This window comes from Cydia amplana, chromosome 11 (genome assembly GCF_948474715.1).
Source record: "Cydia amplana chromosome 11, ilCydAmpl1.1, whole genome shotgun sequence".
Lineage (NCBI taxonomy): Eukaryota > Metazoa > Arthropoda > Insecta > Lepidoptera > Tortricidae > Cydia > Cydia amplana.
Genome location: NC_086079.1, coordinates 14,413,661 through 14,441,266, shown reverse-complemented (window position 1 = coordinate 14,441,266; position 27,606 = coordinate 14,413,661). Strand labels below are relative to the sequence as shown.

At 34.9% G+C, this 27,606-nt stretch overlaps 1 protein-coding gene across 1 annotated transcript in view; it reads left to right on the top strand.

Annotated features, from left to right (window-relative positions):
- Positions 1 to 21,516: 21,516 nt before the first annotated feature.
- LOC134652095 (knirps-related protein-like) overlaps positions 21,517 to 27,606 on the top strand; it is a 103,851-nt gene continuing 97,761 nt past the window's right edge. The window contains exon 1 of the mRNA XM_063507260.1: positions 21,517 to 21,945. The gene's annotated coding sequence lies outside the window, so the exon portion shown is untranslated. The remainder of the gene's footprint in view (positions 21,946 to 27,606) is intronic.

Sequence of the window (27,606 nt, the reverse complement as noted above, 5' to 3'; positions counted from 1 at the left end):
CGGAGCTACTAATAACGAGGTGTGAAGACTGCTTTTTAGCGACAATCTATTTTCATAATACAGTTAAAATTACAAAACAGTTTGATACTTAATACGAATGAATTAGGTATATTGATAGAAATTGTATTTATCGTTACCTGTGATCATTTTTGCCTTCAACCACATACCTGCAACATAAAAAGGTAAACTATTTAGTAACTACTTAATATTATTTATGGCCTTGTAAAGTGCAAAAAATGAACCGACTGAGGTATGTAACTAACACATAATATATTTATACGTTGACGACTAAAACCATAATGATTAAAAATATGCAATTGCTATATGAAATAGCAATAATATTTGTTCCTTCGATAAAAAAGTCCTTTAAAGAGAAAATGATGGTAAAATATCTAATCATGGCTGGAACAATGATCTAGATTATAATGTTGATGACTCCTAAACTCAATCCCAGTACTAAATGCCGCATCCACATATCCACTTGCCACAGCACTCCTATCTCCCTGTCCAGGGCTAGGTGTTCCCGATAGCATCTCACCTGCGGTCATCGCCGATGCGCAGATTCTATTCACGCGCGATTTTAGCCATGTTTGATTTAACACCAATTATGGGCTTCCTTGTTCGCTAACATCGCTGGGATTCTATTGGGTGATTTGGGATTTTTTGGATTTTATGTCAGCGCTTCCTGATGTGTACTTATAATTACACAAGAATGGATAAAATAATTACACAAGAATGGATAAAACATAAGTAGGTATCTCATTATAGGTATATAGGTACAATATCACAACTAGTGTCAACAGCTCCCGAAACCAAATCCGCAATTTTTAAAGACTCTCAAAAACTAAATTAACAATAATTTTCGCACCTGGAGGCCAATTTAGAACATTTACTTTGACATTACAATGAGAAAAATTATGTTATTTACATGCAGACAAAGATAGTATGATTCTCTGTCTATGTGAAATGAGACAGTCCATTGACAAACTATAGTTATCAATCGCGTGTGCATTTCGCTGGTACTTGTCCTTAGGTACATGTAATCGAGCGAATGAGTACAAAATGAGAATTATATCATTTTGGACCCATCCGGCATCTCGATATCATTTTGATGTGAAATTGTAAGTATAAATTGGCTTTATAATGAATTTGACAAGAATCGTTTAAGAAATGGGTTCTGCAGAGCATTTTTTCCCAATGAACGAAGACGCTTCGCGCTTACTCGGTCAATAAACTTTTGCTCAACTACATACAAAACATATACCTACTACGCGAAAATAATCGCCTGTCTTAGCACCCGGGTAATAAACACAGCATGTGTTCCTCGTTAAATCGGTAATTAAACTAAACAAAAGCGATCTCACATCGCAACCTTGCAGAATACCTATTTCCCAATTCAACATGCGTTTGACAATAATCAATAAAGTGCATACGAGCGGTTGTAATCGATTGTCTTGTCCAAGCACGGGCCGAGCTATTGTACAGTTTTTTCCACATTTCCACAGTGAAGGGACTGTGTGAACGCCGCAAGGTTAACTTTGTCAAACGCGTATGATAGATCCATGCTGCGGAAAAATATAAAAGGAACCATTCTCTTCAACCTTCTTAGAAGTATGTAAAGTCTATTTTACATTGGCGATTCCTGTTCATGTTTTCATACAGTAATTACGGGTCGCGCTAAGGTGATTGTTGCACAGTTTTTTCGTCTTTATGATGTATCAATTGTTTTATTGTCTTTCGGTTTTTGCGCGGGATAGGCTTGAAGTATTTATAGAATAGCTAATTTAATTCATTATTCATAAGTTGATACTTAATATTTTTATCTTAATTTCAAACCAAAAATTATAATAAGAGATTTGTAGCTATGAACTCAAACTTTTCAATGAATACAATTATATATTTGTAGGTATAGTAACGTAGCTTAGGACGTATAGCCCATACAATGTATTCAATTGTTTCACAATTATTCAAATGAAACTGTACTTAAAATAACGGCACATGAATACTATGCGATGCTTACTATGCATATCGGCGTAGTCCTTTATTGTAAACGGTATCGATTTAAAAACAATATCGATAGAAATCTCAAGGGATGTGAACGAGTGGGCGCACAAGCTAATTCGAACGTTTACCTGACATCAAACCAATATTTTTTATCATATTGGGATCATATCAGTTATACTTGGTCAAGCAGATCTTGTCAGTAGAAAAAGGCGGCACATTTGAAAAATGTAGGCGCGAAAGGATATCGTCCCATAGAAAATTTTAATATCGCGCCTTTTTTACTGACAAGATTTGCTTGACCAGCTATAGCTGTCATTCGCGCGGGCGTCTCGCTCACGCTAAACATGTACGATCAAGTCAAAGCAACATGAACGCGCGAATAACATCTAACTGACATGATTCCAATATTATTCAAATATCGGTTTGTCGCCAGGTGCATGTTCGAATTGGCCTGGCAGCTTATCTTCGTGATCTCTAAGAATGGCACAACATAGTATTAAAGTCAAGCATCGTAGTACCTTTTTATGTTTAGGTTTAAAACAGTATCCGCTGCGATTAGTCGAATATCGTATAAATAATCGATTAACCGTCATACGGGTAACGTGAGATGAGGCGAGGTTAGACCCGTTGGCATTACATACGCGAAAATGATGACAGAAGTAGCGCCTAGTACTGGTGACGACGAAAGTGCTTTACTTGTTACTAGATTATTATACCGAAGAGCAGGCAGAGGCGAGTGAAACTCGACGACGTGACGAGTTAAAGACCCAACCAACTGCGGTCATCAACCACAATTTTGTCGGACGGGTGAGTGAGGCCGTAAATTCCCTGCAAAAATAGGCTACGTCAGCCACCTGAGAGCTCACGATCGTCGCTCTCACTAACTAGTACAAATCCCAGTCGCCGTGGCCTACACCGGCCAGGACAGGACAGGATGATTATACCGAAAAGTGTTGTATACTCCATGAATCATTGCGATTGAGCATAGTTTTTCACAATTAGAAACCTTAGATGGTCAATTCACGAACCTGAGCAACTTACCTTTGGACTTAGCCCAAGTTAAGGGCTACAAAGCCAAATTTTTGGTTAGATCATAATCACAATAAGCAGCATACCCTTTTTTTACATATTTGTTAGAACCATAAAAGCGTGTCACATATTTTTGTGGCCTTAGAAGGGTAACATATATTATTATTAGCAGGTGACTGTACCTACTAAGTAAATTTTACTCGTGGACCAATCCTGAAATGGGTAAAAAATATTCTGTTTTTGACTAATCAGATGTCGATGTTTTTTTTTCGCCCATCACTTTTCTCCACCAAAGTCCGTGCACGTTGCTGTCGCACGTAAATACTGTACCGGGGTGACATCAACGTCCACTCTCGCGCAGCTCGGCCCGATTACTTTATTAATTAAAACTAGTGTTGGGATCTAAATCTAAACGGCATCTATCAATGTGTATTTTCTTTATTTATTTTTTCTAGTTGTTTTATGTTTATGTTCTTCCTCACAGCCGTGTATCAAGAAACATTACAAGACGCATGAATCATTTCATTGTTACGACTGTTACGAGCAGTTGTGTGGCTATTATTTTAATTTTTAAGTATTTTCGTGACATTGATCATCCTCTTCGGCCAATATATTTTTACTAATAGATATTAAAATCTGAAGGAGTCCTTTTACTTTGACCAGTTTTGGTTTGTGTATTTCTTTACTTCTAATTGACAATATGTTAATACATTTTAGTGATATCGGAATAAATAAGCTAGTACATTTAAAATTACACCACAAAGAAACTTGCCAGTTGAATCAATAACAAAACGAGAAAAATAATGGCAGCACCTTTAAGATCGACCTAACGTAATTTACTAATTAATACAACAACTGAGAATTTTAAAACGCAAGTATAAAAACAATTAACAACTTATTTGCTCCGTACTACGGCAATTAAAAAAAGATCCAACGTGTCAAAAGACTGTTATTCCGACCGGTTCTCAAAACACTAAAAGTATTTGCTACAATCTACAATATTAAGTCCAAGTTAAGTGACAATTAATTGAAGAATAAACACGATTACATTAATTGTCACTAATTAATATAAACGTTTAGTATCCGCGACCAAATCTGATATTATTGCGAAAACTTAATTATGTTACAATGTTAAATTATAACTTTAAAAATATGAAAACAATGCCAATTCGCTTTTATTGCTACGTGTTAAAGGTTATTTACAAGTTCGCGGTAAGCATTACATATTGTACATTCGACTGGATTTAAGAATGCACATTGAGAGACGTGCAGTCTTGTCAACTTGCCTAATAATGACACTCAGAAACTTGACTACTTAAATAGTGTTTGTTTTTCTTGGTTTTAGGTAGTTCTTTTAACACATTTAGGCTTTTTTTGTCCATACTGTACTTTGCACTGCGAAGTTAATCTCGTGACTGAATTGATCTCACAATTGATTTATTTTTAGTCTAATTAGTAATCGACTGTTATACCTAATTTGTTGTAATCTGCCTTCAAAGCTCGCGATTCTGACTTAGTAAGTATCTAACTAGAAAAGCCGCCTTTTGTTATTTGAACAAATAAAATAAATCTCCAGTTACTTTGGAATTATATGTAGTGTCCCATCCCTACAGTAGTAGAACGATAAAAGATGGAACCTTATGATCAGCACTCGTATCTAAATAACGCTACAAATCGGTTTGTTTGTACAAGATCTCCGAGATAAGACGGAACATAATCTAGTTAGCATTCGAGATATTTCTGGAATCGTGTCGCACTAGATTCAACTTAGTTAAACTCTTGATGCTGAGCCCTTAATATTGAACGAGACTTGTATAATATTCTTATCTATAGGTACTTATTGCTTAAACTTCTTCCATCGATGACACCATAATATGCATAATTCATGCAGAATGGAGGAAAAGAACAGGGAAGGCCGACCCCAAGTAAATGGGAACAAGACCTATCAGGATGATGATGATGATGGTCAGTTAATTCATCATCTGTGGGCAGGGGTACCCCAGTACCAGCTTCTCGTCCGGGTTCGTGTCTAACGAAGATTGAGTCGAATTATGTCGGCTACCAGCATATTGCAGATCGGCTTGACCCTTCGCGCTGCGTAGAGATGTAGTCTCGCTCTGCATTTTCTATTACAAGTATACGAGTGCCTTACACTATCTGAGGAATTGTACGTTTCTTTCCGTCATCGCTCTACGCGATAAAACTTCCGTCTTCCCCACTTAGATAGGTGGCAGTCCTCAACTGTGCGTTTCTTCAGAAACTTCCTGCCTCGACCTTCAAGGTTTTGAAGAAAAAAGCTTCGACCAACATGTCGGCCATGCATGGTCTTTGCTTACTTCAAACTCCAAAGGCACAATATTTGCAATAAATAATTGGGTATGAAGTACTTTATCGTTAGCATAGTCAGAGGCAGAGGCAATAGTAAGTTTATAATTTAATAGGCCTGAAACCTCAGATTTATTTGCCATCCGGACTTCTTTAGAGCATAAACACTATATTATGGCGTAGGGTGACCATGACCGGTAGTTCACGCAGGACACTGCTAATATACGATGCGACCACCCGCTTGCGCGATTCAGGACAAATCCCGGATTTACGACAATCGTGAGTTATTCTAAAGTGGGCTTATTCTCGTTCGTAATTTACATATCAAAATGATATAGAAAACGTGTTGAATACACACGTGCATGGACGATCTTAGCGGTTGTCAGTCGCCCCTGAGATAATCAATCTCAATTGTATTTATAAACTAAAATAGATGTCATATACGAATGAAAACGTAACCAAAGCCACCAGTGTCCAGGGCTGGGATCGAATCAGCGTCCTCTGCATTCGTGGCAAGTGCCTTTACCACTCGGCTACCCGAGTCACGGCGGTGTAGGAGGATTTTTTTTTAGTAGTTCGAGGTAGTGGGTCGTATTTTTCCAAGTGGTGGTGATCCTCGCTCTGGGTCGTATTACTTGGTCCAACAGGTCTTTTCATTATAGGTATATCGTTGTTTTAAATAATATTTTAGTATTTTGAATATTATTATTGGGTTAGATACTATCTAATACAGTAATATTAAGTAAGTTTAGAATAACAAAATATGTGGGTGAGCGCAACGCATCGGTATTCTAATTGAACTTGCATTAAACTTTCTTTTTTAAATAAGGTGACAGGATAAAGACGATATATATATTTCTAAGATTATGAATACTTTATGATATATCTTCTTTATATCCGGTTTGGAGACCCGTTTACGTATAATTAAATGCATGTATGGAGCAAATTAGCGTACAGTTATTAATTTGCTAATTACTGATATAGTTTTAGAATATTAACTAAGGGAATTACTTACATGGTTAGCAGATCTTCCTTATTGATATTTAAATTTTAATACATACATTATAATATTTAGAATGCTAGTTAACTTAACCATTTTTATGGTCGTAATTACTTACTATCAGCATTGGTAAGGGTTGGCAACATTTTTTGTATTAAGATCTTACTTAGCTTTTTGCATTCAAAGTAGTAATAGTTAAGTTGTTATTATGCAAAACACAAGTTTCATACAATTCATAGTAGGAAAAGACATGCCGAAGTATGTATCCTTTTAAATAGCACGTAATTATACACTAAACACATACCATCGTACTTAAACTACCACAAATTAATAACCCAAAACTGATTGTTTAACAAACAACCCAATTACTACGATTACCATCGTACAGTCAGCAGTAAAAACTCACACAATAAAGTACAGTCGTCCATTGTTCCCGTGTGATCTGGAACGCGCCTTGACCGCCGCGGCACAATGCGTTTACTTAGCACCTTGAAGCGATAGGATATCCGCGCCGACTATACTCCATCCATGTGATTGTTTGATTGAAACATGGTGAAGTGCGACTAAAGAGAGCTGGTAGCCTCGTGAGGTCTTCACTACTTCCAGAATAAATAATAGTACTAGGTACAGAAGACTCACTCTCTAACAAAACGCGTTTGTTACGATCAGCACAGATATGGCCGCTAGGTGGCGACAGCGCCACGCGCGGCTTATGGCTAGCCACCAAAATTGGTGTGGAATGGATGTACTTTTAGCTACCTGTAGCAAAGCGACGAAATCGCGGAGTGAGCCACGCCTGCTTCCAGATTCTGTATCTGAATGGAATTTATAAGGCAAAATTGCAAATTAGCAAACAAAATAGTGCCGTGATAACATCAAGGAAAAATAGAGGGAAAGAGAACAAGAGGAAGACTTGGAAAAACTATTTCAACCAAATAAAAGAAAAGGTTCAGGTCGTATCATACCAGAAGGTTAAGGAGTTGGCAGAGGACCGGATGAGTTGGAGATTGCTCCACCGACAAGAGCACAGCTCTTAAATAAGAAGAAGATACTGGTTATTTAATTAAAGACTAATATCTGATCCTTTCTACTAAATTAGGTATGCATTATAATTGCTACGATACAAATTCATATCGATAGGGTTCATATTCTATGTAAGTACTTGTAAATATGGTGGTAGTTAGTTGCAGTAACATACATATTGATAGTTTCTATAAAAGTATTGATTTCTTAGGTGAGTAGGTAATTGTCAGCCATAAATGACTACCTACATAGTCATTTATGGCTGCCAATAACTGCATGTACTCTAGCTACTCCAAAAACAATACCGCTTATAACCACAAATTTTACAAGATTAGAGTTTGTATCTTATAATTCTAATTACTACTGTGAAGACCTTTTTAACACTAATTTAATGCAATACATTCCCAGCAAGATTTCACAAGTTGTTCGAAGTTATGAAGATACAAATCAACTGTAAAATAATATACTTAACTTATGTCTCAACTAATATTAACTATATGGCCCTCCTGCGTAAGTGGTAAGTGTAATCTATAAAATACTCATAATACTGCGCAGTTAAACTAAGCAGTTATACTAAATACATTTAATTATGAAAATTTAAGTGATTAGCGGAGACTTCAAACATTTGAGCTGTGATAAGGAATATGAGCTCTGTACAGCCACACGCTAAGGCCGAGTACCTGGATTACTAAATGGACTGAATCGTTATGGAATTAACTGGTACTCAGGCGTTGCATGTGCCTGCACAGACTGCATAAAATAAGGTGGGAGGCGATAGCAAGGGATCCTATTGGTTTCTGTTTACCGTCCTCAACGATTATAATTATACCCTTGATTTCTAAAGGTTAACAGGCCAATTCAAACGTACACTGACATCAGAATGATATTTTAATCCTGTTATTTAGATAGTATAGGTAATGCCCCACTAGGTAGTACAAAGCAAAAGCCTAAGTATACCTAAGGCCATCTCATCCATTTCAGAGCAAAGTCTCCGGCTACCTCCTCCTATCTGTAAAAAAAGTAATACAAATAAATAAGTACATAAATAAACATTACTACGGGAGAATCTTACACATATCGACTTAGCCCTAACTACAGTTTAATTGTGTTTTCGGTACCTACTAGACGACTATATATATTATGTAGATACTTGTTGGTACATAGAAAACATCCATAACTCAGGAACTAATGGTTGTATTTTTTGTATAAATTCTAAAATCGTAACTGTAGGAACGGTTAGATACTAGTGTATATGAAACGCACACACGACGTCACGTTCAAATTAACTCCTCCTTCTACATAGTTATAATTAAACATATATATATTTATACAGTCAGCAACCCTATTGAACTTATGTGCTTATTGTGTCTTTTTTCTTTTTCCTTGTTTGTTTTATTTTGTTACTGTGTTTTGCGACAATAAATGACTTTTTTTTTTTTAATAATTTAATCTGTACAAAATGTTTAGCAATCAACTACTTAGATAAGTAAACATTTCTGAAATGTTACAAAACCAGCCAAGTCATATTTAGGTATCCAATAAAAACCTTACATTAGCCTAAATTAAACTCTAAATGAACTACTTAAGGTTTATACTTACTTGAATTGTCTAAAGTAGTTGCATCGGTACCTGTTTATAAAATTAATAATGTCTAATTTGGTTTATGTTTAGTTTAATTAGGAATCGTTAGGGAACGAGTTTTACAAGCAGACTTAGAGGCGACATCCACTGGAATATTATAGTGAGAGGTAGCTACATTTATAAAGAATTAAAGATATTCATGATGGTTTCTAGAAGCCGATTCAGATTAAACAATTTGTTATCGTTTTGATCTTGTTTTGGTTAGACCGACTGTCTTGGTGATTGGTGCGCATCCCATGCACGACTTTGATTTTATTTTGCGTGCACCAAACAGCGTGAGCGATCTATTAGGTCGTATCAAAACAAGATCAAAACCACAACATATTTTTAAATCAGAATATGCCACCTAGACTACCTGACGCGTCAAAAATATCTAACATATTTTAATACTTATAAAAAAGAGATGTGTCTTTATATGTGGAACAATTAGACTGTGCCAGATAGGTTGTACTTTTGAACGCGAACTTTAGTTTTCCAGGGCGACAGACATTTGGGGCTTTTTTTCATCGGCTACTATTATTAATGCTACTATTACTAAAGAAGCGCTGGTGGCCTAGCTAAGCTAAGCTAAGAGCGTGCGACTTTCAATCCGGAGGTCGCGGGTTCAAACCCCGGCTCCTACCAATGAGTTTTTCGGAACTTATGTACGAAATATGATTTGATATTTACCAGTTGCTTTTCGGTGAAGGAAAACATCGTGAGGAAACCGGACTAATCCCAATAAGGCCTAGTTCCCCTCTGGGTTGGATGGTCAGATGGCAGTCGCTTTCGTAAAAACTAGAGCCTACGTCAATTCTTGGGATTAGTTGTCAAGCGGACCCCAGGCTCCCATGAGCCGTGGCAAAATGCCGGGATAACGCAAGGAAGAAAAAGAAGACTATTATTAATGCTGACTGTACATTTATCTCTTGATACCTACACAATTTCAAACGACAACAATGGCTTAACCTCATTTTGTACGCGAATGATTCACATTTAGTTTACATATCCAAAAACGCAAATCAATTAACATATCCAAATGGATTTCAACCAACAGGACTTGAACAAAAACTTTAAATTGGACTAATTTTCGGTTCAAACATTAACTTTAGAGGTTAGGGAGAAATCGATTATCGTGTAAGTGTGAATTAGGCTTTAGCTGGTTTCGATTTTGTTATTGTTTTAAGATGTTTCAGAAAGTGTATGTTATTCTCGAATAACATAGGAATCTGAAATCAGAGGACTAAACTTTCCCCTTTAATTATTTTGTGCTTACTCGCTGTGACTCGTTACCAACTTTAATTTACCTAAGAGCTTAAAATATTTTATTACCTGTTGCTGAATACAGGCGCATGTAGGTATACTCAAAAATATTTTAATTTCATGTATTTTAAAAAGGAAAATATGTACCTAAATTATATTTTTGTGTTAATATTTTGACGTCAAATGTTTATAATGTTTATATATTTTTTTCTACATCAGTTGAGAAGTGTATCACAAATACTGCAGAAATTTCTAGCTGGGATGTTGCGAACATCCGCATCCGCATCCGCAACCGCGGAACTTCCGCATTATTTTCAACATCCGCATCTGCATCCGCATCCGCATAAAATCGATGCGGAGCTTATGCGGATGCGGATGTCGAACAAGTCGGTATGTGTAGGTACAGGAACGTCTTAGCATCGGCTATGCGGCATGCGTAAGTGCTAGACTGCTAGGTAATTTAGTCATTAGCCAAAAAAACCTATTAGAAATGAGCAGTCAAGCGTGAGTGGGACTTAATGTACGGAACCCTTGGAACGCGAGTCCGATTAGCACTTGGCCGGGTTGTTGAAATAAAAATTACTAAAATGTAATATTTGACGTTTTTTATGTACCTATCTTGACATCCGCATCCGCATCCGCGGATGTCAAAAAATCGGCATCCGCAACATCCCTGATTTCTAGCATCGAGCTAGGTAAATTAATCTAATATAAGCTTGATAATAACAACACGCACAAAATATTCATACAAACAGCAATACTCTTAACTATCCATCGGTGGACCTTATGCCTTTTGTAATACGGTTTACGAACTGTCGGTTAACAGTGTGGGCGATGGTACCTTGTACTACGTTGTTTTGCTAGAATTGCCACATTCGTGGCCTAAACAAATATATAAACTGGACTAACTGGGTCCTAATCACTTCACAGCTAAGTCGTATAACAAAATTATAAATGCAATTGATAAATCGCGAATAACTTAAGAAAACCAGATTTAGTATAGGATTATTATAAAGCAACATTTTTCTAGCTTTTAAACAAACTTTGTTCTAATTATATCACTTCAAAAACGAAATGCAACTGTAAAAATTAATTGCTTAACATATTTTTTACTTTATAACAATTATGATTAAGTTCAATTTAAAATGGGTTTTTGTTAGCACTTAGTGTGTTTTTACTGCAATGCAAATTGACTCATTGTCGTTAAATATTTCTAAGAATTTCTAGTCAAATTCATCGAAATGCTGCCGAAAACAAAACTAGTTATAAATTGTGTAGGTTTTCCCTTCTTATATTACTAATGGAACATTGTAATAAAATTGGCACCTAAAACTATACAAGAGATTTGAAAATATGTACAGTCAGTATCAAAAATAACGGATTTGACTACGCGTTAAAAGCATTCTCGAATAGCTTAAAAAAAGAAAAAAGTTCCTGTATGTAGAACAATTAGACTGTTACAGATACTTTAACGCGAACTGGAGGCCTAGCCAAGGTGACGATCACTATCGCTTCACCATCGAATCGCTTTGTGTCTCTCTATCACTCTTCCATATTAGTGTGACAGTGACAGTGGCGTTTCGTTCGTAACAGAGCGTTAGTGATTAGCATGTTGGCTACGGGGCGGGTATGTTGCACAATGTAAACGTAGTAGTAGAAATGTTGCCAAGTCAGTATGTGAGTATAAGCAATTAAACTAAAGAGGTAAGAAATAGCGCAATTATATTCCACTCAGATCACATGAATTTGAGTATAATTGAAAAGGTATTTGCAACCTTAGATAACATTTTAATTAAGTAGATAAGATTTTTTACAGTTCCTTTTAAATGCGTCTAAATCCACTAGAATGACATTATTTTATGTAGTGAAATAAGTATCTCAAACTCGGTATTTTTTTTCCCTATCCCTAGTGCGCAAAACGTTCAAGCTGATAAACAAGACCAAGACAGTGCGGGTAGTTCAAAAAACTCGCGCGGTTAGAAGATGTTGATGTCAACTTTAGCCAGTCTTCTCCGAGACCACGGGTCAACGCCGCCGTCCTCGAAACGTCGGAGGTAAATCTTAAAACTTAGATACGCGATTACGTCCCGTTGTACAATTTAATAATCGGTATTTTTTCCTTAAGCTTATATAAATGACTCGCGTAAACACACCTTCATATGTTTAAATATATAGGTATGAATTTATTTTTTAATATCTATAAATTACTTAAGCTAACAATTATAAACACGTATATTACCTAAGCCTAAGCTATATTATCAACATAAAAATCAAAGCAACGCTCAAATTCTAACCGAAATATAGACGTCACGATAATCTTAAGATAAATAAAGGCATTTATCAGCGGGCCTGTATAAAGGCTGCGCACGAGTTGATAAATAGAGGACATTTATTCCAGGGAGATTGTATCAAAATATTTAGTTTGTTTGGGATAAGTGTCAAGCTCTTAATGGCAGATTAGACGCGCCCTGGGAGAGTGCGATTGTCCAGACCAGACGGGCGGAAAATAAACGACTTGATTTTCATTGTTAAAAATAAAGATAAAATATAACCTAGGACGCCTTGGGTCTACTTGAAAACCTAATCTCAAGAATTGGCCCAGGCACTACTTTTTACGAAAGACACTGCTAACTGGGCATCAATAATAATGTATTTTACCTTAGGTATCTCACGTGCGACCTAAATATGTATCGGTTAGCGACGACGAAACTCAAATGCTTACATTGACCTACCGTTACTTGAATTAAGAAAAATAAGTATAATTATTATACGATAAAAGATAAAATTTGTTATTTCAATTAGAAATTAGTACATTAAATTAAGTATTTACAATCTAAACTGAGTTTAAATTATAATGCTCGTAACAATAAACTAAAAAATGGCGAAATGGGATAGTAAATAGACAGTTCAAAGTTTCAAAAGGTATTGCTTCTGTAAAACTACAAAATTGACAGTTAGCGTTTTTAAAATCGCCCGTCTGCACAGTCAAACAGTTAAACATTCCTGTGATATTGAATAACCTAACGGATCCTATTATGAGAGTGCGCGGGAGATTTGCGCATCCATTCATAAATTGGCCAATCCAAACACAGAACGCCATAAACGCCAATATAATTTTAAAGAATTTCATGTTTTAAACGTATGTAATAAAGCACATTTTTTGATAGAAGATGTAAATTGGTTAAAGCATATGCGTATTGGAGTTGTCCTAATATTATAGTATTAAGTTCGTCGATGAATGTGCATAGATTAAGATGGACCTCTAGGTTAAGGGTTGATATAAATTTCATAAAATAGGAAATGGCTGCTTTGGTGTAAATAAGTACATTTATTTTGAACCTTACCTTAGGCATGCTAGGGTCATTGGAAACTGTTGTCTTTTGATTAACGTAATGACCCTATGGCTTCTATAAAATCAACATAACTTGATGTAGCGAATTCATACTTCGATATTGAGTAAGAGAGAAATAATATTTTTGCGTTCAGGGGCGGATTTCATATTAATTTTATGTTCACGGTTTTAACTACTTTTTGACGCGAATATTTGCCTGCCCTTAATCGCAAAATATATTTTCAAGCTGCTGTCAATCTGCTTTTTAATACCTATCACACTTACAAATATTTTGTCAAGCACTTGCCGAAAATTGGCGTATAAAACTGAAAAAAATAGATACTCTTGAAAATAATACACTTTTGTAAGAATTTAATCACCAAGACTGACATTATTTTAAAAATTTTTTTTTCGTATAGGTATATACTTATTAAATAAATATACATTACGTATAAACGTTTTTGATACTTTGGCCTTCTTTTTCTACTTCCTTGGCCTCCTTATGTTTCTACTTCCTCAGTTGGCATTCTTATGACTATTAAAATTTGGACTAAGAGTTGAAAAGAAAAATGTAATTACACAGGGGTGGTCGCTTTTATCGTCAGATTTTTTTTAGATTATTAGGTTAATATCCTGTAACTTCCAAAAACATTGCCAAACCACAAAAAAACTTTAAATAAAATCTCAAACTTAAACCATATTGAAATAAAGTCAATCATAAATCATCTTAACTGTATCTTTAGTACAAAACTCTCCCCTATAAGGATTAAAGTTAAACAAAAGATGACAAAAGACAGTTGATCTTTTTCTCCTTGCTATTATTTCTTGATCTAAATATTTTAATGGAAAACAAAGGAAGGATTATTGCCCTGCGGTTTGGATAGTAATAAGCTAACTGGGTGGTTTAATCCCAACGGTAGATTTTACAGTTATTTAAACTTTGAATGAAGTATTGAGACATTGCAGATGTTTCGAGTAGATTATTTTAGTAGAATTTAATGTAATCAGCTAATAATCTGAAATTATTTGTAAGATAAGAAAAATTGTTTTTGAATCCTGGGGCCCGTTTCTCAAAAGCTTGTAACTTGTAATACAAGTGGAAGTTTTCTAACAAAAGCTGTCAAAAAGTGACATCCGCTTGTATTACAAGTTGCAAGCTTTGAGAAACGGGCCCCTGGAAAATCGTGGAATTGAATGTGAGTTGCAATGCTGGGTCATTGTATATACCTATAGTCATTGTGAATATCGTAGGGATAGCCTTTGCCCAGCAGTGGATTTCTTTCGATTGATATACTAACTGCATAAAAAGGGATTAAGTATCTCTTATGACATCTATACAGACACAATATTCATTCAAGTTAAAGTTAGTTAGGTATGTATTGTAAACTACAAATAAAATATGGCCAAGAAATACGTAAACATATTTTTACCATAAAATTATTAGATCATCCCGCAGTAGCAGCGGGCAATGTATCAAAAAGGGTCATATTAATAAATCGCCCAAAGTGCGGTGTCGGCTTAACAAGCACTAAACGTCCCGGGCCCCGTATCTCACGAGACGTGTTAATTTACATGCTCGGAGGCTGCTGCTAGGGATCCACTGGAAGGGTTCCTTAACCGCTTGCATGATGTTTTTTTATTGAATTCTATTGCTTAGACCATAAAGCTGACAGTTAAAAACTAAAGCTACTAAAAGCAAGAAACATGTACAGTTACAGTCAGCCGCAGAAGTTGCTAAGCGGGCGAGGTGTTCAAAATTACCTTGACACGCTCTTATTATCTTAACAATAAAGTCGCGTCAAGATCATGTTTTGAAGCACCAGACCTACTTAGCAACTTCTACTGATGACTGTACCTAATAAAAATATTATTCCAAATATTCTCGTATTATGAAGAAATACATCGTCCAATTCTATCGTCATTAGTTTATTTGTCACACTGGAGTTTAAAACTGTTGTGCCGCCTATTCCTATTTCATACTTGTGTACCTATACATACATATATTATACCGTTAAGTACCTTAGTACTTAACCATAAGTACAGTCGCCATCAGATATATCGGAGCGGCCAAGGTGCTCAAAAATATTTGAACACGCACCCTAACGCCTTGACAATAGAGGCGTGTTCAGATATTTGTGAGCACCTTGGCCGCTCCGATATATCTGATGGCGACTGTACATGATCTTCGATGGTTACGTCTTTGCCAGTCCTTTATTGTAGTTTGGCCAACGGATCGTCATTATTTTGATTGTTTCTATTCCGTTATGTTCTTTTTTTTATGCCGTCACATTATCACTCCCTTTGTGTTCTCATCTCTCACATATTCATCATATTCATCTTTTTCGTATCCTCTTACAACCCTCCGCGTTTCTACATTATGCCCTTCTCGTCACATGGTTTTTATTTATCCATAATTCCATATGGCTAACAGATAAATCGTGATAATAATCTAACAGTAGGACACTAGCTCATATTCTAACTAAATCTATACAGTGTGTAAGTCTAATACGGGCAATAAATTAAACCAGATATAGAATTTACCCGTCTTATCATTAATTAAAATGTTTTTTTAAGTTACACTTAATTATGACCCCGTGATTAATTTTTTCCACATGTACCGAGCAGCAATGTACTGCAAACATTAAGAAACAGAAGATGACATGACATTACTAGATACGAGCTTTTTATAGTAACTGCCAACAAGCGTTGACAGTTACTTTAAAAAGCTCGTATCCCGTAACTTGTGTGGTGTATTACATTGCGGGCCGAATTATTTTGTATGGTTAAAATTTTCAATGCATTTCTAAGTAAAATCTATCTCTATATACTTTTTAGGTCCTATGCTAACCACCGTTTAAATATTCGCCCGTATTGGATTTACACACTGTATATGTACCTTTACAACTACTCAGAAGGTCCCTCTCGTTATAAAACGGATCGTGCTTCACCTCAAAAATTACAAATAAATATAATACCCGTTACTCAATACTATTATCTCGTACACCGACGTATTTAGGTACAGTCGCACCAATAAATACCGGCGTACAGTCGCACCGATAAATCCACCATATTGAGACGTAGATCTAATCTCCGACCAGAGATTTATACATTTAAAAGATTTATTTTGGGTAAAAAATGTCGTTTCTATTAGAGAGTGATTATTTTTGTTGTTTGAGTTTTTTTCGATGGGAACGATGAACTAGTTCGGCTCTAGATTTATATGTGGAACAAGTTTTTGAAATTTAAATCATTTGAAGACTCAATCTTTATATTTATTTAAGGAACTTGTTGGATTACGTAATAATTATACATACTTATCTATTATCTATCTACATAAGTACTCCTATCTTTGTAAAGTATTGTACCATGATTCTGTGTGGTGGTTTAATTGAGTGGTGGTTATTATTAAGTGCGAATTTTATTTCATTTCAATAAATTACAGTGATAACAAAAATAAAATGAAAGTCTTAGCGATAAACAGCTTTCAAATAAGCTTGTCAGATTATCAGGTGCCTTGTCAGATTATGAATTTTTATAAAATAAAAGAACAATCAATATTTGACGTCTGTATTAAAGTACCAGAGCGAATACCAAAAGCAAATCTTAAACACTGTTATTTTTTACTATTAAACTGTTACTAAACAAGAACCGAAAACCTTTCTCAACACGACCCGTGCTCAAATAAAAAACAAATCTTACACACCGTTATTTTTAACTATTAAACTGTTACTAAACAAGAACCGAAAAGTCCGAAAATCTTTCTCAACACGACCCGTGCTCAGATAAAAAAGCTTTTGTTACTGACGTGGGGTAACGGACGTTTAAAACAGTTAACTGTCCAGCAATAAAACAATTACAATATTTGCTCTTGCAATTCTTGCTCTCATAACAGTTTGTGCAAATTTCTTTTCTATGAATTCGTCGGCGCCTATGTCGGTCCCTTTGCAGGGTTTTTTTAGATTGTGCAAATGTTTTAAGTTTTTATTTTTACCGTAAAATTAGTATTGATTTTATTGAACAGTCAAGGCGATAAATAGTTTCGTTTTAACTAATGTTAAAATGAAGATTTGTGATTAGTTGTGTGGACGCCTATGTTTACAACTACCTTAGGTATGCTTTAGCACTGATCAGTGCAACCCTACATTCAACTTATGTAGGTATGTCAGTATTAAGTTAGTGTTTTGAACGGCCTACATTATACAGTATCACACGAAGGGTTAAAGATTTATTTATCTACAATTGGACCCAGCATGGCTCAGAACGGGTTTTAGTTTCTTAACTTTTGTACATGCATACTTAAATTATATTGTATCTAATGAAATAAATATTTAGTTTAATCTACAATTAAACTGGGCTAATTCAGTCAATGACGAAGAAAGGCTAGGAGACAAATTGATTTTAATTCCGTTTTTTATTTCAACCGAATATTACATTTGTGTAATCTTAGACTTATGGCATATAGTTAGGCCTATAGATACCTAATAATTACATATGTGTACACTAAGATAGTTTTTATCGTGCATATGAAGACGATACATGTTTTTTTTATCATAAAATATGTAAGTCAGTGTTGTAGATGACAAATATTATTTTTACACTAAGTCATTTGCTGTAGATAAACTTACTGCCATTTAATTTATAATTGCAAAACGAGGTTTAAATGAAGGTTGTCCATCTTGAATATTTACTAGTCTCTGGTGATAATGAAAAGTTGTACTATTAAGCTTATCTTGAATACATCATAAGCAGAGTACTGCAAATTGATTCATATATCAAAGATGCTCTTCCATTTCCATATAGTTCCACTTATATACTAGTTTATGTACTTGATCTCACTTAGCTCACTTTGCATGATCTTCAATTAAACTTGGAATATGTATAGTGTATTAATGTTAATATAGTTATAGTTTTATAGTGTTGATTTAATTCAAAGCTCACAAATAAGTACATTGCTTGGTTAAAGTGGAGCTTTATTAATCCTCCATATATCACGTAATATATAATGACATAATTAATAAGGTCGTTTTATTATAAATTAATTAATAGTAATACTTTATCCACGATGATAAAATATGAAAAAACGCGCAAAGTATATCTACATCAATGTGCTTTCATCTTCATTCGTGCGCCTTTGACCTTCAAGTATTTATATTCTTACTTCTTTCAATGCCTGTATTAAATTGTTGATATGCGTTCGAGGAATATGCAAATATTCATGAAACTAAAGTATCATTCTATGGAACTTGCTAACTATGTAAACTAAAGTCACTAGTAAATTCATCATTCAGCGAAAATTTCAATATGGCGGTTTGTTTACATAGTTAGCAAGTTCCACAGAATGACACTTTACGCTGATGTGGTCATATCTGCCATTTAGCAAAGACGGTCTGGAAGATAGTTTTGAACTATGTCGAGTTTAAAAATGTATTTTGATTGTGATAACTTTAGAAGTATGACTAGAGCTCAAAAATGGCTCCTTTGGGAATTGTGCCTCACCTGTAGATACTGCGCGAATGTTGACAAAGTCAAATATTGCAAAGCCGCCCAAGAGATTTGACATGTACAATTATTTATTGTAGCCAATCACAACTTTTTCATAGCGGGAAATGGAATATTCAACGCGGGGTATATTTATGGAGAAAGAATAACTTTCAGTGATATCTATATCCGAAATATGTTGTCCGTGATATGTGGACCGTTTGTTTTAGTCAAAAAGGTATTGAGAACTTCGGCTGATATACATTCTGTCACTGATTCCATGTGTCGAGTTTTATTTACGTACTATATAGCTTACTACGCATCAGGAAAAACCTTGTCAGCTACGCGGAGGCCTATTGGAGGGATTTGACACACCTTTATTTACGTCTTTGTATCCAAATGACTGTCATAACTAAAAAACTTTGCAAAAGTCCCGTTTCCACCGGCAAAGAAAGTTTTATTACCGGAGTCCGGACGGCATAGTTGCGTAAGTAACAGTTTTATGATTTTGAAATAGTTTAGTATCTACCTTTTTAGTCAACCTTTTTTAATGGTCTTCTATTGCTAAGGAAGCACCTTACGTTTTTTTAACTTAAGGACTGTTAACTTATTTAGGTCAGAAATGTGCGTAAGGTATTGCTTTTAGTTTAGCAGATGTTCATCAAAATATAATTTTCTTAAGGTTTAGTTAAAGGTGATCGGTATTTTAGGAGCAATTACTATGAGGTTTTAGTGCTATGGCACAGAATAAATAATAGTACTAAGTACAGAAGACTCACTCTCTAAAAAAACGCGTCTGTTACGATCAGCACAGATATGGCCGCTAGGTGGCGACAGCACCACGCGCTGCTTATGGCTTTCCCCAAAATTGGGGCCGGAACGGATGTACTTTTATCTACCTGTAGCAAAGCGACGAAATCGCGGAGTGATCCACGCCTGGCTATGGAAAGATTAGCAAAGTATTTTTATTGAGCCATTACTAGGTAGGAATTTTGTTAAATTTAGACAAAAATCGAGTGGCAATCTATTGTGTATAAACTATAAAGTCAACACTCACAGTATTGTGTTGTGACGTCAGTGTTGTGACGTCACATCCGTACCTAAGTGCGACGTTTTGAATAAAAAGTAGGTATGATACATTGCTGGCTAAAAGAGTTTTTTTTTAAGAAAATTATATGAAAGTATACTAACTGGGAAAGGTACTAACTTTTGGAATATATCGTTGTATCAAAATAGATACGCTCCATTAGTTCACCGTTTGTTTGCACCGAACTAAATATATAACATACATAAATATGTAGTTATCAAAAACAATTCCTCTATTATTTTATACTGGCTCTATTTATTAATTTATGGTTCATTAGGTATATGGAGTTGCCATAGAGGAAACTAAACTACTTAGAAACTACTAAAGCAAAACTACTTAGGAAAAATAAAAAGACAAATTTTCCAGTTTTCATAATACATGTATAAAAGAAAATTAAGGAACCTACTCTTCCTGCGAAAAGGAACATGTTTTTATAAAGTAAACTAAAGTAATATAAGTAAATTCAACATGTTTGAGACACATTTTCGGACAAATAAAAGAGCGAATTTATTTATATAAGCTAACATACATTATACCTAATTAGAGATGCCACGAATATTCGGCAACTATTCGGTATTCGGCCTATTCGGCCACTTTGCCGAATATTCGGTATTCGGCCGAATGTTGCCTACTATTCGGCCGAATACCGAATATCTGTTGCACATATTTAAAAAGAAAAATTGCACAATAAAAATAACCAAAACTATGTAGGTACCTATATTTAGAATGTGTTCTTGGAAGGTTGTTAAATACGAAGACCCTTTTTTGAGCATTTCTTGATTCAAAAACATTTTATTTTTATTATGAGTCGTTTTGTTTGACTCTATTCATTAATGCAGTTCAATAAAAATATATCTTAGCTAACGTCATCTAACGTTGCGCTTTGTTAGCGATCAGTTTTCATAATAATTGTGACTCAAAATGTTCGCATGTCATGCCGAATATTCGGTCGCCGAATATTCGGTATTCGGTCGAGAGAGGGCCGAATATTCGGTATTCGGTCAAAATCACTATTCGGGGCATCTCTAATTATAATCAACTAAATATTGTCGACTTGTGTCGGTATCCTGACAAGTTACTTATGTGTATTGTGGTTTACTTGATGAATTTTTAATTTATTCCAAATATACCGCTGCACGCATAAAAACAAGTAAACGCATTAAACTATAGAATTACGATAATCGCGCGATCTATAACGTCGCGTATCTTTAATCGCGGGCGCAGTGGCAAAGTTCACGCTCCCACCATAACGCACGAGAGAGAGACGCAAATAGCGCACCGGCACGCGAGCGACGGAGATAAACTACCGATAGATGTTGCGTTAGAAGCCCCGCCCACTTCTCGCTTGGCCCGCCGAATCCTCCTACAGAGGCATTCGTGCGCGCACGCCGATCCGACAACACGCGCGCGAATTAAATTTGAATTTTTTTGAATTGAATTCGTAAATTCAAAAATGCCGTTCGTAAGCTTTTACGGAACTTTACATAAAATTTAACGTCTACATTATTTCGTTTTTGTTAAACTGTGGACCGTGTTTGCGTTTTCAGTTAGCGCACTCCTGTAAATTCGCCGCCTGAATTTGTTTGTTTTCAGTGAAAGTGACTGGACTGTGACATTTGAAACCGATAGTATTCGTAATTGAGGCACCGCGGATGCGGGTCGTCTTCGAGTGATTTAAGACGTTGAATTGTTTTGGGAAATTGGTGAAGTGTCTGTGGATTTTAATTAAGGAGTCCATCGGCTGCGATTAGCTTATTTTAATCTAGCGCCAAAGATACTATAAAGGTGAGTCATATTAATTACGACAACCATAATGACATATTCTTGTGTATGTGAATATATTCACACTGCTTACTAAAATTGAAAAATAAAATCCTTAATCTTAATTTGTATTCGAACTGATTTTTTTCAGTGACATAAGTATGTGATTGAATTTAAATTAAGACGAAACAGGAGCTAAGATTTTAATATTTTAGGTAAATATACCCGTCTCGCTAACGGAAGCGGCTCCTAAAACTAGTGCGATAAGGACAAGGCGAAAAATCATGCGATAAATTCTCATAAATCGAGGTTTCGTACTCGACTGTTTCCTCCTCCAAAACTTAACCAATCGTAACCAAATTTGGAAATCTAAATGATTATGAAATTATCTGTGTCAGACCGTTTTGCTTTTTTGGCTAATTGATATCAGTTTTGAATACCACGCCTCTCATTGCGGCATAGTCAATTAGGCCATTTTGGCCATTTTTGAAGGGCTCTAGCGCCTTAAAAAACTAAAATATTAAATAAAAGCAAAACGGTCCGACACATATATTGACAATATTAATCTGTGTTGAAAAAATCATTGCTCTAGCTTCAAAACCCACGGAGGAAACAGTCGAGTACGTTTGTATGGAGAAATGACCACTCCTGTTGCCTCTTCCGCTTACCGGGAACTAAGTTTCATACACCCTGTAAAAGACATCAACGGGGCCGCGAACGGCGCTACCTAATACCGCGTATTTATATTTATTTTCAACGTAATGTATTTGAAATATAACTAAATTAGTTCAATCTCTTAGTATTTAAAAACCAGCCAAGTGCGAGTCGGACTCGCGCATGGAGGGTTCCGCACCATCAACAAAAAATAGAGCAAAAATATCGTGTTTGTTGTATGGGAGCCCCCCTTAAATATTTATTTTATTTTATTTATAGTATTTTTTCTTATAGCGGCCACAGAGATACATCATTTGTGAAAATTTCAACTGTCTAGCTATCGCGGTTCATGAGATACAGCCTGGTGACAGGCGGACGGACGGACGGACGCAAGGACAGCGAAGTCTTAGTAATAATAGGGTACCGTTTTTTACCCTTTGGGTACGGAACCCTAAAAACTGAAATATGAATAATTTGATGACATTGGTGTATAGAACTCAATGTTTTTATAACATAAATTTCGCCATCCATGTAAATCTGCCAGCACTGTTAACCGTTGATTGATTTCATAATTTCTTAGTTTTACATTGTCCATGCACTGTAATTTAAATCGTAAACTGTTGATAAAAAAAAATTGACACCTTGCTAAACTAACATTGCGTTCACATTACGATTGCTTGAAATGTCCTCTTAAAAGACATTCTTAGCACGAATCTAACTTAATGTTTGCTAATCACAAATCTAACAGTAATGTTTCAATGTAAGAGAAGTTTGTAAAGTACAAAACACTACACAGCCTAAATACCTACTACTGAAGCATAACTTACTGGAATACTCATCCTCTTATATAGGATAATCTGCGTAAAATTTAAGTAGGATTACCAAAATCAGAGTATTAAATAGATCGTTAAATATTTTGATCCAGATTAACGTTAATCCTTTCTGTAATAGTAGGAATTTAAGGATATACCTAGTTAACTGTTAAAATAATAATCCCTCCGTGTTACTTATCCTTTAGGGGTGTTTTATTATATTTTATAAAATAGATTCACGGATTAGGTAGGTACTTAAAAACTTATTATCAACTTAATTTCGAAATTGTTCTCGTACCTATATTTTATTCTGAGCTAAAACTATATCGGAAGTATGTGGTTTTATTTCAGACCCGAAAACTGTGTATATTTTCTAAATAGACAAATCCGATGTATCCGATAAATGCTTTCCTGTAGCTCATTTTATACAGCTTAAGAAGAATGCGAGCCTTATGCTTCGGTGTCATATATATCATATACAGGGTGGCCCATAAAATACTTTGGTAAACATTTTTGGTGCGGAGTATTGTTGACAATTTTAAAAGCTACATGATATTTTAGAGATAATACTTTTTTGTTTTAATTAAATGATCGTAATTTAATAAAATTGAGACATTAATTTGTAAAGAATAAATAGATAAATAGAATACCTACTTTTTATTGGCACACCACAGTTACAATGTCTTCTGCGATCATACCTATAGACGCATAATATGATGTGATCACATGATGCTATAGAGGAAAAGTCAAAGATTTATGATGAGAAAATAAAAACAAGGAAAAATGTAGAAGAATCAATGAAAATAAAACTAATTGGTGGCTATCGGCGAATAAACGCGAGAAACTATAAAAATACGTTACGTTACCTTATGCCATCGAGTAACTAGGACAGTCGTACGAATATAAACCTAGCTGACCCTATCAATTGAACAATTGACCATTATGCACATAATTGTAAAAAATCGCATAAAAATGCATTCTGCCAAGACAATGTCTCCCTGGGAACCACTCCCACGGGTGGATTGTGATAAGGTTGTATCGCAAAAAGCCGGGCTTATGTCTACACAATCGCCATTGTCAAATGATACTGGTGATTTTAAGAGGCAACAGGTGTTTTGTGGTTTTATTGAGATTAGCGGTGACTTATTGTGACGAGGTACGTTTACATGTTCTGTTCATTATACACCAATTGATAACAGAAATCAACTGCCGTATTCGAACTTCAAGATATTCACAAGAGACGACACGTACTAGATCCATTCTAGATACGTTATAGTTTAGATTTCAACTAGTTCTCTTTTGCATCGCAATTCGGGCAACCAATGTCACTTTTACGATAGATCGTGTTAGATATATTAGATGTGAATTAGATCTCTAAGTAATATCTTTTGGAAATCGTTCAAGAGTATCTCCAGAATGGCGGAAATGTCAAATTTGACAGGTTAGATCTTAAACATATCGTTATCGTATCTTGGCGATGTCTAAAAGATATCTAATAGATGTCTATTACAAAATCCAAATCGGGCCCAAAGCATTTTTAGTTTATACGAGTAACTATAAATAGAGAAGATATTTTTTTAATTCATGTGTGAAATGTAACGTGACTCGATTTTTAAGTACCTACCTAATGATTTTTATTTATTTGATAACCCTACCCTTTAGTAGGTACCTACAGATACTTTTGATCAATTACTGTAGCATATTATCATATTGTGATTGTTACTAATTACTCGCTCTTTATTTTTGACTAATAATGATATGAAAAGATGCAATTATTCAACATTATTTATTATTTTATACTTTAATTAGACTTAGCGTTATTGTGTGTTGTGATAAGTACGTATTTTATTATTTCTTAGGCATGCTTCAACTGGCATCCCCGACAGTAATTAAATAATTTACAATCGTCTTTTTTTTCTTTATTTCAAGGCGAGGTAACAAAATGTAAATTGGATACATACGTCTTAATATTATAGGTAGTAAACTTATAGTGCTAAGTTTACATTTCAATAACTACCAAGCAAAACATTCGTTAGAAATTATAATATTTAGTTAACAATTAATTTGTAATTTTATAGTTATAGGCCCTTGTAAGTCATAAATATAATAACGTTAATAATAGCAAATTTAAATAGTATGTGTTTTCTATTTATTTAACCTAAGGCGTTTAATTAAAGTGGTACTTTAATTAAGCTACTACAATCACTATCACAATCATTTATTTCTAAGTCAACGAAATAAGTGACAAGTTTCCAACCGCGCTCAACATTTCTCGTACTTTCAGCCACGTCAAATTGTCGAAGTAAAAAAACGAATCCACAATTTCTTTAGTTACATCAAGAAGTGAACCTGCAAATAGGACACAGTCTATTGTAGGGTACCTATCGAAAGTCGATAGAAAAATGGCCTGGTTCAAACCGCTAAACATTTCCCGTACTACATCCCAGAGACAGTAATTGTCGGCACGGGCTGCGCGCGCGCCGCGCCGCCGCCGGTAACCGACGCGGTTCCCACAATTATCGCGCGCCGGTTATCGCGCTTTTTGCATTTAATCGCTATCTATTCGACGCTCAGTGTTTATGAAAGGTACGTCAGATTATACTCCGACAATTAACAAGTTTCAATTTGAATTTGTCAATTCAAACTTTTGCAATTCAATTTTCAAATTCAATAGTTCGTACTTGAATTCGATAATTCACACTTGCATGTTTGAATTTGGCAATTGAATAATTGTTGTTTTAAATTAATGTATTCATAATTTGATTTAATTACAGATGTTATCTCATTACATTTGTAAACAAAAATCATCATTAATTTAAAAAGTAGGAACCCAGAAAACTTCTAGCGATTTACAAATATGTACATCAAATAAATCTTTTTTCCAAATTAGGTATGAAAAACTTGTTTTCATTTGAAAGGTTATTGCGGTTTAAAGATTACAAACGAAAATAAACCAAATGAATTATAAAAGGGATCAACAGCCTTTAGGTATATATACGTACTTACTCAATTCTTGGAAAATAAGAAATGCTAATTACTTACTAAATATTTAATTCCTAAATTTTAAACATTTCATTGTTTAACCGGATTAAGATAAAGTTTTTCAACATTGATTATTTCTAGCTGTACCACACTTCCAGGTACATACATATTTTAAAAAAGCTCTTAAACAACGCATTAATTCTCAGTATAAAAAGTCATCCCCATAAAAGATTAAACGAATTTGTAAAATGTCCCATGCAAACAGTCACCAGCGGTTGTCAATGCGTTGGTATAAGTGTTGAAACCCCGAGAGAAATGATATAAACCTATTCTAGATTGGCAAGAGCCCATCAGCTTCACATTAGCGTTTTAGCTGAGCCTTCGGTAATGATCAATTAGTGGGACCAATGTCGCAACCATTGCCACATCGGATGAGATGACCAAACCCTTGGTGCCGTTACTTTTTTCTCGGAGAAAGATTTCTATATGTATTTTTTTATTGTTACTTGCATGGTGAAAATACATAGTGAAAAAATGTTACATGCAGTGCATTGTGTAACCTAATGTTCTATAAAGGGTTTAAAACTGTAAACGGTTTTGGATTCGTCTGATCACAAGATATAAATATAATTATTATAGGACATTCTTACACAGATTGACTAATTCCCACAGTAGGTAAGCTCAAGAAGACTTGTGTACTCAAACAACGATATATATTATATATAAATATACATAGAAAACACTCAAGACTCAGGAATCTGTAGTCATCACACAAATAAATATGCCTTTACCGGGATTCGAATCCAGGACCATCGGCCGTCAAAAGATATTCCACAACCACGAAATAAAAAACCATACTATTATTTAAACATAACATTAATTCACTGATTGGTTCGTTTAATATGGATAAAAACTATTCGATATTGAATTTCTCTCTGAACCTGTGGAAACTAAACTCACATCTATATTCCTTAGTTAATTTTTACCTTAAAGAAACAAACGTTTTGCCAGGAAATACGGCTATTGAGAGCTAATACCATTCCATATCGATCCAAGTTTAATTGCAATAAATCATTATTAATTGTGGTAATTAATACATATTTGTAAAAGTCGATCAAGATAATAAGGTAAAGGTGGCAATGTTTGACTTGAGATTTTTCTGTTAATGTTAATTAAAAAGCTGAGCGCCTTTTAATGTATAGCTCCATTCATGTTGAATGTTTTTGTCGTGTCAACT